Source organism: Epinephelus moara, chromosome 10 (assembly GCF_006386435.1).
Source record: "Epinephelus moara isolate mb chromosome 10, YSFRI_EMoa_1.0, whole genome shotgun sequence".
Taxonomy (NCBI): domain Eukaryota; kingdom Metazoa; phylum Chordata; class Actinopteri; order Perciformes; family Serranidae; genus Epinephelus; species Epinephelus moara.
Window position 1 is genome coordinate 32,323,279 of NC_065515.1, and position 11,279 is coordinate 32,334,557.

Sequence of the window (11,279 nt, forward strand, 5' to 3'; positions counted from 1 at the left end):
TTAATCGATTGATCGTTTCAGCTCTACCTGTTGCATAAACAGAGAATCTGTTCAGCTGTTAAAGCTGCAAAACCTGAACTAATATTCATGCATATTTCATGAGGGTTTCTTTATCATTTCCCCTGTGTCATTTCTTACTGAGCCCAGTCTCACTCTGAAGTCGTCGAAATGCCTTTAGCGTCCTTTAGCATTGGCATGATACGCTGCCGGTTGCCATTATAGTTTAATGGCGCCCGGTGGTGTCAGGGAGTAATGTTGTGGGACAAGGACAAAAGTTAAGGCAGCGAATGTCCGATTGTGGCGGGCGGGAGGAGTGGTGGATGGATCCAACAAACACCAACTTTCACCCAAGAGAGCGGTGTTTGTGTCCCTTAAGATTCTAAAGCGTGTGTGCATTAGTGCGTTTATTTTGAAAGAGACTGTATGTAAACCTTAGATTCCCTGTGTAAACGGATGTGTATTCTGAAAGAAGACAATGCATGTAAGAGGCAGAATCTGACACGGTGTCCCAGGACGTCAACAACCAACGCACCCAGGGTACCTTGCACTTTGAATGTGGACATGGAAAGTCCATGACCAAAACGTTAATATGTGACAAGGACGGAGTGAGAATGTGTTGACTTATTTCAAATGGAATTTTTGAGCTCATTCTCCATTTGTCCTTTTTGCTGCTGAATGTGCTGACTCATGACTCTATATCAATCAATCAATAAAGTTTCATCATGATTATTATTATCATTTAACATTTGACAAATAAACTGGATTCTGCGCTTGAGACAAAAATAACAATAGTGGTGTAGCGCAGTAATATTGACTTTTTAAAATAGATTTCCTGTATTTTCTGTGTGTCAAACTGATTCTAATGGTGCAAGAAGAAATGAAACAATCTCCAAAATGAAAGGCAAAATTCTAAAGGTCCTGTCAAACTGGCATCAAGAGTAAATTGCTCTCCTGCAGTTTGATGTCCAGAAACAGGCCGCTGAGGCGAGACTGAATGTCAGGAGGGACGTGATTTGAAAGGTCAAACTAGGCTGCGAAATGGACACTGACACTTGCTGCTAAGGATAACTCGGCTCCTCCGTCATGAAAGAGGAGGGACAGATATTATCAGAGAGAGAGAAATCAGTTAATAATAGCGATGGCCAGACAACACAGAAATCCCCGTCTGATGTCATTGCTGTCAATTAAAGACCCTGTTTAAACATGGTATCAACATGCATCTTGGGCGATCAGATCACAAGCAGATAGAAGAAGTGTGAATGCAGCCAATGCATCCTCAATGCATCTTGCGACCCCATCGCTCAGACTACTATGGGACGTGGTCTGGGCCACATGTGGCTACTCTTTTAAAGCAGTGTGTTTGCTAGTGTGTTCGAGGCCACATTAAAGAATCATCTACTTGGCTGGCGGTCTCTGCATAGGTGAAAGTACATTCTTATTCGCACACCAATGGCGTCATTTTAAAGTGAGAAACACACCACATATATAACACATCACCAGTGCAACAAATATCTTGGGCAATTTGGTTTGCTTAGAACACGCCAAGGAATGGAGCCCGTCTGTATTGTTTTGGTTTTACCCACATGTCACTGTCTTGCAATGTTCTTCTTCATCTTCATCTTTTATCTGTTGGCAGACTAGGCAAACTAAGTACATAGTACAGGTGAAAACAGACATAGAGGTGTCTATATGTGATCTGATCACTCAAGCACGTGTTAATATGAGGTGTAAACATGGCTGTAGTTTTATATGGTGAGATGGTTGTCCAAATATCAAAAGTGACTACCTGGTTGAGTTACTATGACAGAAGGTTTTTATATGATATAAAGATTGCTTAAAAAGTTAGGAAATTATTAAAACTCTATGGAGAAAACATTCAGCTCCACATCCATCCACTTTCACTGACGCAACTCAAGAGCACATTGTCAGTAGTTACACCTTCGAGCCCCCCTCTCTAACCAAGTGTTTTTCACTAATCCTAATTCAATCATGACTAAGAGTTGAGAGCGTCTGTGCTGGACAATGACATCATCAAGCTCTCCTCTAAACCTGTCACCTAAAGGAGATTGACGTCCTCCAGGAGCTGAATTGATCCATAGCTAAGTGCTGCTACGGCCAGCTAGTCAGGCTCATTTAATCAGTCGTAGCTGGCTTCCTGCGGACTGACAGCTGATCCTCAGCTGATCCCTGATCATCCAAACACCGTCCCGCTTTAAGACAGTTACTGACGAACCCACTGAGACGAGTGACGGAGGCGTCTTCACCATCACGTGGCAAAGAAAACACTCAGAGAGAGAGAAAAACATGTTGGAGTTTTCTGAGGTGGGGATAATCTCAGTGGTTTAAGTTAAAGTTTGCTGAATCTGGGGAAGTTATATGATGCTTGGTGGAAAGTAACTGAGTACTGCACTTATGTACAGTTTAGAGGTACTTGTGAATTACTTGAGACATCTCTTTTCTGCTACTTTATTCACTTGGAGTATTAATACAAAATATAATCAACAAATAAATTATGATGTAATGTTAAAGATTGAACTATCAAACAGAATATAACGTCATTAAAATTAGCTCCACCTTTACCAGCTGTGACATTTAAGTGATGTACTCACTGACACACCAATACTTAATAATGTAATGTAATACATTACTCTGAAATGGGTCATTCTGCATAAGGAGTACTTTTACATTTGGTACTTCAAGTACATTTTGTTGCGAATACTTTTGAAGTATTTGAATGAATGGCTTTTATTCGTAACAGTATTTCTACGTCATTATTATAGTATTGTTGCTTTTAATTCCTTCGCCCATTTCAGAGTCAGATGGCCAAAGTAAAGTGGCTGAGCTAAATATCTAGTCGGCAGGGTTGCCTAATTTGTTTCATGTGTCAGAGGATCAAAACAGCAAAATCGGAAACGTCTTTACAATGTCTATTTTGACCAAAAGCACTTAGCAGCACAGTTCATGGTGCTGTCTGATGACCACATCCATACAACTGATACTAGAAAACACTTGAATGCAGCATATAAAAAAACGAACTGGCTGAAACTGGAAAGACAAAAGTCTTACACGTTGTGGAAAATCTCAGAGAAAATGAACAAGCATCAAGCACATGTGATCTCACGTGATATGTTTAAACTAGCTAACATTAGCATTCAACAAACTATTAAGTATAAACCTCCAAATCAAAACTTGCACTGCCAGTCATGATGCATCCCTCTTGTTCTATTGCCTGTACTCTTCATACCCAGTTATACAAATAGGTACCTTGAAAAGGCATCATCTTCCGAATCAAGCAGTAACTTCCTACCTCTCTCTTTAACCAACATTAGTGAGTGTTGCTATTTCACAGATCAAATGTCAACCAGATTGATCTTCACACAAATAAAACAATTTTGCAACAGTGAGTGAATGCATCACATTTCCCTCCTTATCAGAACAAACAGGCAGTAGTGGAAAGTAATAAAGTACATTTACACCGGTATTGTACTTAAATACAATATCGAGTGTCTCCAGTTTATGTTACTAATGATTAAAAGTAGTTTAAGTCAGCTCCACCGTGACATGCTTCAACATTTACATTTTTAGTTCTGTACCATTAAAATATTAATACATCAAAAATAATAAGCCAGTAATATGATATAACACTGACAAGGGCCATTTAGCATAAAGAGTACTTTTACTTATGCTGCTGTATAGAGCTGGGTATTGTTTAAAAAATGATGATACCAGTATGAATACCAGTACCCTTCAGTGTTACCAATAGACGAGTACTTTTGTACAGTACATTTGATCCAAGGGATGCACAGTATTGGATTTTTTGGCTGATAACTGATACCGATATCAATATATCCACTTTTTTCGACACCTAATTTTCGTCATCATCAAGTCTCTTCTGTAGTGGAATTAACATCATATAATGCATACATACTCTTATCCACCAGCAGATGGAGACATGAAATACAATTCTTTTCAGTGGATGTAATATTCGTTCATTGTGCCAAATAAGCAAAAGCATGTTGGCCAATTCATTTTAAGGCCAATATCGGGCTATACCAATGACACACCGATACTATCGTGCATCCCTATTCTTTTTTTTTCTCCTTCATTCAATACCATCGTAAATGGAAGAATTCAGTTACATAAAATGCCAGCAGATGTCACAGGTGTATACTACAGCCATATTTTCAAACGTTCTGGTGGCATCTTGACCCATTGAACTTCCAACTCCATTAAATACATTGCACTCGACCTCACCACACCAAAGACCCTGTTGGGGGTTGTGGGGGGGGGCTGGAGCCTATCCCAACTGTCATTAGGCGAGAAGCAGGGTACACCCCAGACTATCACAAGGAAGACACATAGAGACAGACAACCATTCATGGTCATATTGACACCTATGGGCAATTTACAATTGACCTAACCTGCATGTCTTTGGACTGTGGGAGGAAGCTGAAGTGCCCGCAGAAAACCCATGCTGACATGGTGAGAACATGCAAACTCCGCACAGAAGACCTGCCCCACCCCTGGGTTCAAACCCCCCACCCTGGGTATGATCCAGCAATCCTCTTGCTGTGAGGCGACAATGCTAACCACTGCACCACTGTGCTGCCTGGCTGTATGCAAAACCATACAAATAGTCATATTTTTGTAGATCTGGGTACAAGAAGAAGTCGCGTATTGTTTGGGAGAAGTTTCAATACTACTTGGTATTGGGTTATTTCGGTCTATACTTTAAAGTATTCAGCCCTGATTCCCAGCCCCACTTCTTTGAGTACATGTTGTTGCCAAAACTTCTACTTCCGTAATTTACATTGTTTGTATAGCATGGTATATCAGTACTTTTATTTTGTTACTTTTACTTAAAGAAATGATTAAAATATTTCTCTCACCACTGCAAATAGGCTGCAAATGTGAACAGACTGAGAGCTTAAAAGGTTTGCACAGTTCTGAAATGTTCTACCAAACATGAGAATTATGTTTTCTCACCCAAAATCACAACCAGGACCAGTTAGGAAGCTAGTAAATCTAAATTTAATTAAACAGTGTGCCAAACTTTGATGATTGTAATATTTGTCTACCACTGGATTAAATCAAACATAATACAAACTCAAAATATCTGTGAAAATATGTAAAATAGACCACTCACACTGCTGGTGTTTGCATCTGTCCTCGCTCTCTTTCTTAATAAATGTCTACTAATCAGTGGTTTTGATGCTAAATGCTAAGAATAAAGAAATAAATAAGATTCAGACTTATTTTCTCAGCAGGGAGCAAAAGTGGGACACTAAAAACTGCACCATTGCAACACAAAGTTGTACAAAAAATCATTGAAATAAATCTAACAACACTTCACCTCATTTGTCCGCACATCAGACAGCCCTGTGTGTGTGAAACAATAACCACCCATGTACCAAAGCAGAGAAGATGCAGTGGCTTTATGCAGCTGCTGTCCTGCTCCCAGGTTGCCTGAGACGGCATTTTCCCCCTTTTCCTCCAATCACGTGCCTCCTTTTCTAGGAAGCGTGGGGATGCAGATGAGAGGAGGGGAAGCTAAAAATAGCATCTCTTCTTTCTTTCTGTTTTTTCTTTCTCCACAGCAAACAGAGAGCAGAGGGCGGGGGGCACTCGGGATGTGGGAGGTGTCTTTTGGAGCTGGAGTCTGCAGGTGAATCCAGGACGGTTTGGATTAAATACAGTGTCTGTTTGTGAACCGGTTTGTACTGAATTCATAAATATTTATGTGACACATCTCTGCCTTGTTTTTATGTGCCTGTTTCTGAAACATACTGATTGAAATGTAAAGGCTGTTGTTGATGTAGAAATCTTCTTTCTTTCTGCACAATGACACTTATGGATATAAAATAGCACATTTGTTTTTTCTTATTAGTTTGTAGCAACATCAGATCATTAGACAGTAGGTATAAAATGTCTTAATTTAGACATAAATCTGAACTTTGAGTCTGTTTTTCAGCAGCTGTGGTCACACGAGACTCATAACTCAAACAGACTGACTCAAATGTAATAAAGTTATCGACCCAGCGAATGACTCTGATTCTGCTTGGTGCTGTAGCCGTGTTTGTCACAGGCTACATGGACGCGTGTTTAACCCAGGAGAGGCAGCAGATGCGTCACTCTTGCCTCCAAGTCTCACTGCTGGTAACTTTACTGTCAGCAGAGGAAGTGCAGATGCGACCTGCAGACTGTTGGCTCACATTCAGACTCATCAAACACAAGAAACTTTGCAATCCCTGCAGGCAAAATGAAAAATCACTGCAAGAAGTGTCTCAATCTTATAGTTTATATAGCTCTATTGTACAATAATATACATTTATTCTAATGACCAAACTGCTGACTGACAAGGCTGAAGCAACAATCACATTATTACAGTTTTCAATGCTGTAAAGCTTTGAAATCAGCACACACACACACACACACACACACTGCATACAGACGCTTTCATGTAGCCTATAGACTCAACTGATAATATCCATTCAAACAGCCTATACTGAGGAACCTGGGAGCTATGTTATATGTATTTTTCCTCCTGTATGTGCAGGATAACTATGTATATAAAGCCTTTTTTTCCTTTTACATATCCATTCATTCTGAGGTGAAATGTGCTGTTGCAGTGTAGGAAGCTCACACATACACGCCAATTTCCATGAAGGCACAAACCTACATCTGATTGGTTTACGACTAAATGTTTCACCTAACCTCAGGAACACAACAGTCCCCCATATGGCTCGTTTCTTGTCTTAGATTATAAAATAATACTCCTATAATCATTAATATATTTGGACTAATAATAATTCCATGGTGACCCAGCACGTTATTTCATGATAATGATCAAAATGCATGTAAAATAAACACACAGGCTATGACTGCTCTCGCCTGGTTTGCTGTATTAGTTGATCTGAAGTGTTTGAATTTATTCTTTTGTTCCTGCTTCACACACATTTAGACCCATTTTCCTGGTGTAAACCATCGGACGGTGTGAAACGCCTTTTCTCCTGCAGGACAGGCCCCGAGTCAAACCACAGATCCACTACACCAGCAGCAGCCTTCACATCCAGCCTCACAGATTACACCAATACATATGCATTTCATTCATTTACGACGGATTTATGTGTTGTTGTTTTTTACAATAAAATCAGCTGTTCTGAAGCATCTTATGCCAAAGGGTCTTTAATCTGAAATCATTTAGTATATACTCAAACAGAAGCGCCCAATACAACAACAATATATACAACACAATATAAATATAACATGTATGTGTATGCGATAGATTAATAAAGACGGATATCCCACCTTTATAGATTTCTATCCGGCTGATATCCACCGCGTCCAGCACCCGCAGATACACCACCACTGTCAAGTCAAAGAGGCTGAGTAACACAACTTCCGGCGGAGAATTTCAGAATAAAAGCCGTTAAAAATGACCTGAGCCTTTTTTTTTTTTTGGCTGTTTTTTGTTTTTGTTTTTTTAAAAAGGAAAATCACAATACATGATTAAAGAAAAAAAAAATCACTGTTACTACTCTGATTTCATTCACTCAAACCAAGAAATTAAAATTCTAATTTTTATTTTTTGCATTTCAGTTTTATGTAGCCTAAACTCGACCTCAGACAGTTTGGTTGAAGACTGTGGTATGTTGTCTTTATGCAGTCTCTGTGTGTTAGTATGAAAAAAATGTAAGTTATTACTCAATAATAACTCAATGTCATTACTTTATTTTATTATTATTATTATTATTCGTTACACTCCATGACATAATACATTGAGCCTACATTACACCTCACAAAATTATTGATTGTGTCCTTTATCCCCAAAATTCAGACTTTGCACGTGTCCGTCTGTGTAAGGCAGTTCAGGCTATAAACCATGCATTTAGCCAGGGCTTCTTGTACACATGACTGGTATTTTCCCAAGGATCAGACTGAAAGGCAAACAGTCAGTCATGGAGATAGGCAACATTTCATCCACCACGTATCCAGCCACATGTTTGATTAAAGTTTTCTAACTTGTGGCCTGAAATTGCTCACGATTACAATCCAGTTTTGGGGTGCCAGTAGCTTAGTGGGTAGAGCGGGCATCCCATGTGCGAATTTACGAATCCTAGGCTAGTGAAGGACTGACCCACCTTATTCTGCCTTATTCTGCTTCTGATTGGCTGACCCTGACCTCTGTACCCTAACCCTAAGTAATCCCAATCCTCTGGAATTAACCTAGCCAATTCAACCAATGAAGGCAACAAGTACTAGCCAATGACAGGGAGAGTAGGGCAGGTCATTCCTTTGCAACCCTAGGATTCGCAAATTTGCGATCTATGTACGAAGACAATGTGTTACCTGTAGCGGACATGGATTGGATCCCAGCCTAAGGCCCTTTGCTTCATGTCATCTGTTCTCTTTATCCCCCCTTTAACGCTAATACTGTCCTTAAAAGCAAAAGCCAAAAAAAGTCTTTGAAAAAAAATCAGTTTTGGTTGTTGAGCCGGTGTAGGGCTCACTTTTGGTGGGGTGTATTTCCTGGTACTTCTCGTTACAGCAGTGTGTTTCAGGAGGTTTGTGGGTGTGTTTTTCTCAGTGGAAGGTGTCTTTGTACCACTGTCTGGAACAACAATGTTCTTTCTTGAAAGCAAACATTTTTATCTTCCAAATGAGCTTGCTATTTTGTTATGTACATAGGCTACACAACGAAAAATTAATCCCAGGGATGTGATTAATTGCTGGACTTCACATCAGTTGTGGGGGGTGATAATAAAACTAAGGTTGTACTGTGTTATTTGGTTTTAGGGTAACTGTAATAAAATTATTGAATTGTTATGTTAAACTACTTGTTACTAGGAAAAGTAATTTTCTGACTGTAGTGGGTTACTGCCAAAACTGGTTGCAGCTAAAGTAGCCTGATGCCTCAAGAGGCCTGGTTAGTACTTCACTACACCCATCTAGACTGTTTCCATTTTCAAATTTGTAGTCTCTACACCCAACAGACACTGACTCAAGTGACATTACTTTAAATTTAACGAGCTCGTGTTCTCTACCTTCACGCGAGTCAATGATTTTACTGTGAAAGAAAGACACATTTCCGGTGTTTCTGTACCTCCGCCATCTTTACGCAGCCAGAGCAGTGTTGAATGACAGGTGGGCGGGATTTTGTGGAGGATTGACAGTCCGTCTGACCAATCAGAATCCACAGCGTGACAACTGTCCTGAAACACCCCGCCTCAAATACTCAACCTGACATTTTTTATTGATGAGCGCTGCCGGAGAGACTGAATTATTGATCAGGAGGTCAGCACTAACCACTGCGGCCGTTTCCACCCATTAACAAAAATATTACTGCAAAAACACAGGCCTGTCAGTATTATAGGAATAAAAAATAAATAAAATGAATAAAAAGTTTAATCAGTCATAAGCATAGTTAAGAATATTAAAGGATAAGTATAGTAATACTGGTGTATGTAATGTAAGTCTGCTGATTATTCCACTGAGATTAAATTAGCAACAACATGTTTGCAATGATAAATCATAAAACTAAAACTAAAGGGAAAGCACACAAAGCCTGTTTTAAAAAGAGGTTAAAGAAATACTTGAATGCACAGAACACCAGCCCATCTCAAATAGATGATGTCATATAATATCTGACTGTATGAATCTTAATGTGAAACTCCGCTGGTCTTTTATTTCTCACTCACTGTTTATGCTGCTTTTAGTAGTACTGTTAATTTTGAGCTGTAACATTATTTTATTTCTGACAATTTAGAATCAGTGATTTTTTGATAGTTGTTTTTGTAGTTTTCCTGTTTTCTTAAGTATGTTGTTCCTTTTTGCCTTGGATTTTTGAATATATATATATTTTTACGTTATGTTGTAATGTTTACTTGTGTGAACCCCAGGAAGAGTAGTTATTTTGTAGTGGCTAATAGGGATCCAAATAAATAAAAAAGACCTGAAATAAGATACAGGACATTGGAATGGAACAATCACAACATATTTCAGAGATATAGATGGTGATAAGATGGTCTAGTTTTTATACATAAGTCTCTGTAATAACAGAGAGGGAATACAGGAGGAAGTCTCTCTGACACAGACACACACCTGTAGACTGATGTAAAAACACAGATATCAACCAGCAGTGTTTTGTCAGCAGAAACAGAACTAGAGACAACAGAAGATGAATGTAGTGTTTTACATTTTTATGGAATAAAAGGCTAGTTATAAAATGTAAATATGAAAAATGGGATTTGTTTTTGTTCATGAAAATAGATGTAATGCAGATAATGGTGCTATATTTGATTAAATCAAATGTCCTATGACATTTTCAAGTTGGCACAAGGCCAGTACGGACAATAGTAGACTAAAAATAGCCAGACAAATCAAATCTTGGCAAAACAAATAGCTATTTGTGAAATTTAAAATCACTATCCCATCTCGTCCAGCTTCAACAGTAAAATATATACACATTTTTCTTGATTTGTTTTTATTGATATTATTTATATTTACTCTGTCTGTATTTTATGTCTGTTTTTTCCTCTTCTGTTGTTGTTGTTTATGTTCTTGTTCTTGTTGTTGTGAAGCACTTTGGATGTCTGCTTATAGAGAGGTTGAAGATAATTCTTTATTTTTACTTAGATATATTTTGAATGCAGGACTTTGAAATGTCCTATTTAGGTTATACAAGATTTGCTCATTAAAAATGAATATATAGGCTATATTCTATATCTTTTTTTTAGGTAAAGAGGGAAAAAAGCCAAGTTTTTGGATAATTTTATATTTCTAGTTAGCTGTGTTCGCCTGGAGGTATCACCTGCTCATGTCTTCATATCACTCTTGCGTCTGCGTATCAATCAATCAATCAATCAATCAATCAATCAATCAATCAATCAATCAATCTTTATTTATAGAGCACTTTTCATACAATAAAATGTAGCACAAATGCTTTACATGTTAAAAGCACAGCCTCCCCATCCCCAACAGATCCCCCACAGACCCCCTCACCTCCCTCACCCCCATCCCGATGTGATTTTTATAAAAAAAAAAAAAAAAGAAGAAGAAGAAAAATAGAAAGAAAAAAGAAATAAATTAAAAAAACTAATAAGAGAGGGAAAAAATGAAAAAAAAAATATATATATATAGTGTATAAAGCTAGAAGATATTGTGGATTGTGTTACAAAGACCAAACACTGAGTCAAACTATGATCTGTAGGTTTAATGGAGCTGTTTTGACAACTGTTCCTCCAGACCAGCAGGTGGCGCTTTAACATTTACTGTATCCT

General features: G+C 38.4%; 1 protein-coding gene across 1 annotated transcript in view; it reads right to left on the reverse strand.

Annotated features, from left to right (window-relative positions):
* The window catches only part of rab3ab (RAB3A, member RAS oncogene family, b), a 31,013-nt gene extending 23,617 nt beyond the window's left edge, over positions 1-7,396 (reverse strand). Inside the window, exon 1 of the mRNA XM_050055421.1 lies at positions 7,309-7,396. The gene's annotated coding sequence lies outside the window, so the exon portion shown is untranslated. The remainder of the gene's footprint in view (positions 1-7,308) is intronic.
* Between the last annotated feature and the right edge of the window lie 3,883 nt (positions 7,397-11,279).